At 39.2% G+C, this 7,858-nt stretch overlaps 1 pseudogene; it reads right to left on the bottom strand.

Moving 5' to 3' along the window:
- Window positions 1-271: 271 nt before the first annotated feature.
- On the bottom strand, window positions 272-6,032 carry LOC121025016 (40S ribosomal protein S4-like; annotated as a pseudogene).
- Between the last annotated feature and the right edge of the window lie 1,826 nt (window positions 6,033-7,858).

The raw sequence follows: 7,858 nt of genomic DNA, 5'->3' as shown, positions 1-7,858 counted from the left end.
CTACTTCCCTTGTTCTGGAGTCAACAGAGGTGTGGAGTCATATCAAGTGGGTGACTACTCTCCCCATCTTCCTGGCCCATTCTCTCTGTTCTGTCCTGATGCTGTCGAATTTCTGGGCCCCGATGCAGGGTCCCTAGTACCTCTGGGTGCAGCTCTTCTCTACAGAGTCAGCCCCTGCTCCAGTCTGTTTGGGTGCCTTGGAAACTTGCCCAGCCATAGATCTCTGATGAGAGGGCTTATGACACTGAAGATATCAGGAGTGAACAGAGCCTCAGAGATCTGGCCCAATTCTGTTTTCATAGGGTGCAAATTTGAAGTCTGGGACTGGCCCATAGTTGAAAGCTAGGAGTGACAGGGTGGAAGCAGACGGAGTTGAATCCTCTCAAAATCATATGTTGATGTTCTGACCCCCAATACCTCAAAATGTGACTGTATTTGGAGACAACGTCTTTAAAGAAGTAATTAAGATAAAATTAGGCTGTTAGGGTGGGCCCTAATCCAATATGACTGGTGTCTTTATAACACAAGGACGTTAGGACACAGATATGTACAGACAGAAGACTATGTGACTTTGAGATCAGACTTCTAGCCTCCAGAATATGAGAAAATAGATGTTTGTTGTTTAAGTTGTCCAGTCTATGGAATTTTGTTATGGCAGCCCAGGAAAACTCATACATCAGTCCTGCCGACTGGCAGGCCCATGCACTTACCTCAGCACTATTCATTATGGCTCTGCATTGCTCATTGAAACTTAGCTTGGTGTAGGGCCAGGAGCACTAGCCTTGGAGTCAAAAACTCTGAGGGCTTTCTTCTCTTCTAACCAGTGATGTAAACTTCTATGTCCCCATCTGGAAACAGAAAGAAATGAAGAACACTTCCTTCCTAAGGGCTCATGCAGTGTCTAGGCACTGTGTCGACACTTTCAAGTGCCTGGTGAGAACGTTGGAGGATCCAAGGAAAGAGAGGCTTTTGTCATCATAAACCTAAGCACTTAATCAGAGCATCTTGTAACACAAAAGGAACCTGGACTGTAATGAATGGTACCACATGCCTAACCCATTTCCAGAAAAAATAGAAAAACACACATGAGAGGCACGTCATGGGCCTGGATCACTGTCCTGGGCAACTGGCCACACTCTTCAGTTGCCAGGTGCAACTATGCCAGATTGGCACAGAGGAACCTGAGGGTAAATAGGCCTTGTGCTAGGCAGTGGTGTCTGGAATAGCCTGACTCATTCCCCAGCTGCCTTCATGAGATTGGTGCACCTCCACCCCCAGCAATGAGAGGAGAGAGAGACAGAGAGAGAGAGAGAGAGAGAGAGAGAGAGAGAGAACTAAAGAATAAGAAGAAGAAAAGTGGAGGAGGAAGGGAGAAGGAAGAGGAGGGGAACAGAGAGACAAAAAAAGAGAAGAGAAGGAGAAGAAGAGAGTGTGAGCAAACTGTCTATGCCTCTGTGCCTCTGGAGGTTAGGGGCATAGCCATGTAGCACCACTCCTGGGGCTCAAGCAGAGTGGGAATTTTAGCCCCTCTGAGCCACATGGAATGGGCAGGGATGTCATATAATAATTATTATACTAACAATAACATTACCAGTTATTAAGGGGAGGCAGTACATCACCAAAACCCACTATTTTTTTCCCTTAGAGTTGCAGAGCCCACGTATCTGTATTGTCACTTCATCCTGAAGTTTGAGGTTCACAGTGGGAGTAAGGTGGGGCAGTAGCTCACTCTACCTAAACCCTCAAGTGGTTGGACTGGAAGCTAGCAGATTCATCCCTCTCTGGGAGATAGCTGTACAGCGATGGGAACCTTCTACTTATATGGTATTCCCATCTCAGTCTCAGAACACTTGGAAAATCCAGTTAGTTACTATAGGTGTCTCAAAAACCAGTAGAGTTCGCTGATCTTGAAAGGTATTTCGCCTCTGGCTAGGGGCAAGTCTTGATAAATTCTCCTAGTTGCACAACAGAACTCTGAGAATTTACCTTGCTAGGAGTCAGAGCCCAGGGTGTCTTCCTCATAGCTACAGTTGAATTAGCATTAACACCATTTTACTAACTGTAATGGATATATGCTTTTTTAAGTTGACACCTTCATTTGAACCAAATTATAATAAAGTGTCAAAATTCATGCAGAAAAAGGATAGAAAATGCAACAAGAAATAGAAACACATTTGGAGTCAAGAGATTTATCTCTCTTGGCACATAGCAGAACAAATAGACAAAAGATAAACACAAATATATAGAAGATCTAAACAATATGATAAAATCTATCTACATTTATCATCTTTTGCTAGGTTATGCTGTGGTAAGAAACAACCTCCAAGGACCAGTGGTTTGCAAGAGCAAACATTTATTTCTTGATCACATTACATGTTGGTTGGCGTAGGCTTTGGTTCTGCTCCGTCTGAAATCCAGTGAAGGAGGAGCCCCTCTCCAGGATGTGTCGGCATTGCTCCAGAGGGAAAAGAACAATGGCGCAGCCAGTGATGGCTCTTAAAATTTCTGGTCCTTGTGGCCTCAGACTGCTTCCTTCAGGTCCTTGTGGCCTCAGACCACTTCCATTCATATTTCCCTGACCAAAGTAAGTCATATGGCCAAGCCTAATGTCACTGAGATGATGGGAAGTATATTCCATTCACAGGATGGCACCACAAGTCACATGCTAGTGGGCAGGGATAGTGTAGTTTTTTTACATGGACAGCAGCAGAAAGTTGGGAACAATATTATAATCTATCACAATATGTGGTTGATATATATCATATTCTATACTGTGTAATCATAAAATTCAGGTTGTCAGTACCCCTCCATACTCACAAGAATAGAACATATATTGGGCCATAAAGAAAACATCAGTGTATTCTAAAATGTAGAAAGGGAATGTTGCTTTCAAATCCTCCAAATGAGAACAATTAGAGAAGCTAGAAAAGCATTAAGATACCCTGCCTGAGAACATCACAAAGCTACCAAGGCAGAAAGAATTTATAGGGCCAGGGTCTGGAAGAGAAGGGAAGCCCAGGGAGCAGTGCCTGGAATTTGGCTTTTTTTCTTTCAAGGGGAAAGTGCCAATTCTAAAAAGCCACAGCGGAGAGGATGAGAAGTTGTGCAGATTCAGGGTGTCGGGGGACAAAATTAGAGTCCAGGACCCACTAAAGAAGAGACTTGGTAACTCCTTCCCACCCCCCACCCCAGGTTTTGAGCTGGGATCCTGAAGGAATCTTACATTCTAAGAATAAGCATTAGCCAGAACTATATTAGCCCTACAAAGGACAGAACGTCAGTTTAAAGTCATCTGAATCCCTAATTGGATTAATCTAATTTATTCCTAGGCCAGTTATCTGCTCGAAACAAAACTACAGTGTAATATATCATTAACTGCAGCTTCACAATATCATGGTATCTTTTAAATTTTTTATAAACAGTATTTGGCACTTAGTAAAAGAATAACTAGTGATGCAAGAAGTCAAGATTTAGCTCAAAACCTAAAGGAAAAATGGACAATTGAAACCAACTCTTTATTCCTAGTTTTCTTAGAGTTTCTTTTTAAAAATCATGAACGGCTACTGGATTTTGTTGAATGTGTTTTCTGCATCAATTTATATGGTCATAGGATTTTTCTTCTTTAGTTTGCTGATGTGGTGGCTTACATTAATTGAGTTGGAATGTTGAACCAGCCTTGCATACCTGGAATAAATCCTGCTTGGTCATGGTATATAATATTTTTATATATTGATTTATATATATATATATTTTATATATTGATATATTTTATATATTATATATTTATATATATAATATTTTATATATTTAAAATTTTATAAAAATATTTAATGTTTTTATATATTGTTTGATTTGATTTGCTAATAGTTTTGTGGATTTTTGCATCTATGTTCATGAGAGATACTGACCTGTAGTTTTCCTTTATTGTCATGTCTTTGTCTGGCTTTGGTATTAGTGTAATTCTGGCCTTGTAGAATGAGTCAGAAGTATTCCCTCTGCTTCTAGGTTCTGGAAGAGACTGTGGAGTATTGTACTCGTTTTTCCTTGAATGTTTGGTATAGTTCACCGGTTAAATCATCTGGGCCTCATGCTTTCTGTTTTGGAAGATTTATAATTATTGATTCAATTTCCTTTATACAGGCCTCCTCATATATATTTCTTCTTGCATGAATTTGGTAGTTTGTATCTTTCAAGAATTGATCTATTTCATCTACGTTATATGTATGGGCATAAAGTTGTTTTTGGTGTTCAATATCCTAGAGTCCATGGGATTAATAATGATGGATATTCTTTCATTTCTGAGCTTAGTAATTTGTACCTTTTCTCTTTTTTTCTTGGTTATCCTGCCTAAAGTTTTATCAATTTTATTGATCTTCTGTAGGAATTAGCTTTGGGTTTAGTTGATTTTTTTTCACTTGTTTTCCTGTTTTCAATTTCATTGATTTCTGCTTCAATTTTTATTATTTCTTTTCTTCCTCATTCCTTTAGGCTTAAATTGCTCTTCTTTTTCTATTTTCCTAACATAGAAGCTTAGATGATTGATTTTAGATCTTTCTTCTTTTCTAATGTATGCATTCAATGCTATAAAATTCCCTCTAAGCATTGTTTTTGCTGCATCCTACAGACTTTGATAAATGTATTTTCATTTTCATTTAGTTAAAATTATTTTTAGATTTATTTTAGCCTCCTCCTTTGACCCATGTGTTGTTTATAAGCATGCTGTTTAATCTCCAAATATTTGGCAGTTTTTAAACTACCTTTCTGTTTCTGATTTCTAATTTAATTCCACTGCGGTATGGGAACATACTTTATATGATTTCTTCTTTAAAATCACAAGGTGTATTTTATGGTCCACAATGTGGTTTATATTGGTGAATGTTCCATGCGAGCTTGAGAAATTTGTGTATTCTGTGGTTGTTTGGATGGAGTATTTTTTTTAAGTTTATGTATTTATTTTGAGAGAGAGAGAGGGAGAGGGAGAGAGAGAGAGAACGCACTGGGGGGAGGCAGAGAGAGAGAGAGAGAGGGAGAGAATCCCAAGCAGCATCTGCACCATTAGCACAGAGCCCGATGCGGGGCTTGATCCCATGAACCATGACATCATGACCTGAGCAGAAATCAAGAGTCTGATGCTTAACCGATTGAGCCACCTAGGTGCCCTGGATGGAGTATTTTATTTTCATGCCATATTATCTTTAATTAAGTAAAAGACATTTCCAATCATCTTACCTACAGATTATTTTACCTACTACTCTGGCAGCCAGTCTCTTCAGCAATAGTGAGGTAGATACCTTTTCCTCAGGGAAGAGAAATCCATGTTTTTTTGTTTTTGTTTTTGTTTGGTTTGGTTTTGTTTTTGCCTTTGTCGATAACAAAAATGTTGGAGAGCTGGGTGGGAAAGCTGTTGCCTTTGGCATCTTTCACACAAACCACATCAAAAGAGCCAGGATGTCTCACTCTGTTGGTGAGCACACCAATTTTTCCCAAATTAGCACTTCTCCCATACAGTCTCCAAATTGATCTGAATGGTGTCATTCACCTTAATCAGAGTAGCAGATGGTGTGAGCATCGTGAGTCATCAGATGAGGGATTCCTTTTGTGCCCACAAAGATCTTTCTCACTTTGTACAACTTGTATGTGGCCTCCTCAGGTATAATATGATGGACAGCAAAGCAATCCTTAGTGTCATAGATCACACAGAAATTCTCTCTGGTCTTGTCAGTGCTGATGACATCCATCAACACGGCAGAGTAGGTTATATCCGTTCAGACCTTGCTATTAATCTCAATGGACCACTGCGTGCAGATTGCCTTTACTTTACCTCCTGTTAGAGCATACTTAAGTCTGTTCCTTAGAAAAAGGATGGGGGAAAGACATTCTCTCAGCTTGTGAGTATTGGCGTATGGACCAGGAGCAAACACTTTGTTTAGTTCATCTAGAATCCAGTGCTTTGCAGCTGCTACACACTTCAGATGCTTCTTAGGATCATAAGCCAAGTCTGCACTAGGTACTGCATGGAGTATTTTAAACATGTCTATTAGATAAAATTGATTGATAGTGCTGTTCAGGTCATCTATAGCCCTACTGATTTCCTGCCTGCAGGATCCATCAATTACTGACAGAGGGGGGTTGATGTCTCTAACTATAATTATGGATTTTTGTATTTATTTTTTCAGTTCTATTAATTTTGGCCTTATGAAACAGAGCTGTCCTTATTTGCAGATGGCATGATTTTCTATGTAGAAATCCTCAGGGAATTTATTTATGTATTTATGTATTTATTATTAGTGCATTTTTATTTTTTTAATTTTTAAAAATATAATTTATTGTCAAATTGGCTTATATACAACACCCAGTGCTTATTCCAACAAGTGCCCTCCTCAATGCCCATCACCCGTTTTCCCCCTCCCCCACCCTCCTGTCCACCTTCAGTTTGTTCTCTGTATTTAAGAGTCTCTTATGGTTTGCCTCCCTCCTTCTCTGTTTGTATCTATTTTTTCCACCTCCCTTCCCCCATGGTTTTCTGTTAAGTTTCTCAAGATCTACATATGAGTGAAAACATATGATATCTGTCTTCTGACTGACTTATTTCACTCAGCATAATACCTTCCAGTTTCATCGACATTGCTGCTAATAGCATGATTTCATTCTTTCTCATTGCCAAGTAGTATTCCATTGTATATATAACTCACATCTTCTTTATCCATTCATCAGTTGATGGACATTTAGGCTCTTTCCATAATTTGACTATTGTTGAAAGTGCTGCTATAAACATTGGGGTACATGTGCCCCTATGCATCAGCACTTCTGTATGCCTTGGGTGAATGCCTAGTAGTGCTATTGCTGGGTCGTAGGGTAGTTCTATTTTTAATTTTGTGAGGAACCTCCACACTGTTTTCCAGAGTGGCTGCACCAATTTACATTCCCACCTACAGTGCAAGACAGTTCCTGTTTCTCCACATCCTCTCCAGCATCTGTTGTTTCCTGAATTGTTAATTTAAGCCACTCTGACTGGTGTGAGGTGGTATCTCAGTGTGGCTTTGATTTGTATTTTCCTGATGATGAATGAGGTTGAGCATCATTTCATGTGTCTGTTGACCATCTGTATGTCTTCTTTGGAAAAGTGTCTATTCATGTCTTCTGCCCATTTCTTCACTGGATTATTTGTTTTTCAGGTGTTGGGTTTAGTAAGTTCTTTATCAATTTTGGATAGTAACCCTTTATCCAATATGTCATTTGAAATATCTTTTCCTATTCCATCAGTTGCCTTTTAGTTTTGTTGATTGTTTCCTTTGCAGTGCAGAAGATTTTTCATCTTGATGAGGTCCCAATAGTTTATTTTTGCTTTTAATTCCCTTGGCTTTGGAGATGTGTCAAATAAGAAATTGCTGCGGCTGAGGTCAAAGAGGTTGTTGCCTGCTTTCTCCTCTAGGGTTTTGATGGTTTCCTGTCTCACATTTAGGTCTTTCATCCATTTTGAGTTTATTTTTGTGTATGGTGTAAGAAAGTGGTATAGTTTAAAAAAAACTCTTAGGACTAATAGGTGAGTTCAACAATGTTGCAGGATACAAGATCAACATACAAACATCAATTGCATTTCTATATACTAGCAAGTAACATGTGGAAATGAAAAATTAAAAATTACACTACTATTTAAAATTTCACAGGATGTCTGGGTGGCCAGTCAGTTGAGCGTCTGACTCTTGATTTCAACTCAGGTTGTGATCCCAGGATCATGAGATTGAGCCCCACATCGGGTTCCATGCTGAGTGTGGAGCCTGCTTGGGACTCTCTCTGCCCCTCTCCCCTTTATATATATATATATACACATATATATATATATATATATATATATATA

This window comes from Herpailurus yagouaroundi, unplaced genomic scaffold (genome assembly GCF_014898765.1).
Source record: "Herpailurus yagouaroundi ecotype Mexico unplaced genomic scaffold, PumYag 67440, whole genome shotgun sequence".
NCBI lineage: Eukaryota > Metazoa > Chordata > Mammalia > Carnivora > Felidae > Herpailurus > Herpailurus yagouaroundi.
The sequence above is the reverse complement of the archived record's forward strand: the minus strand, read 5'-3'. Positions and strand labels throughout refer to the sequence as shown.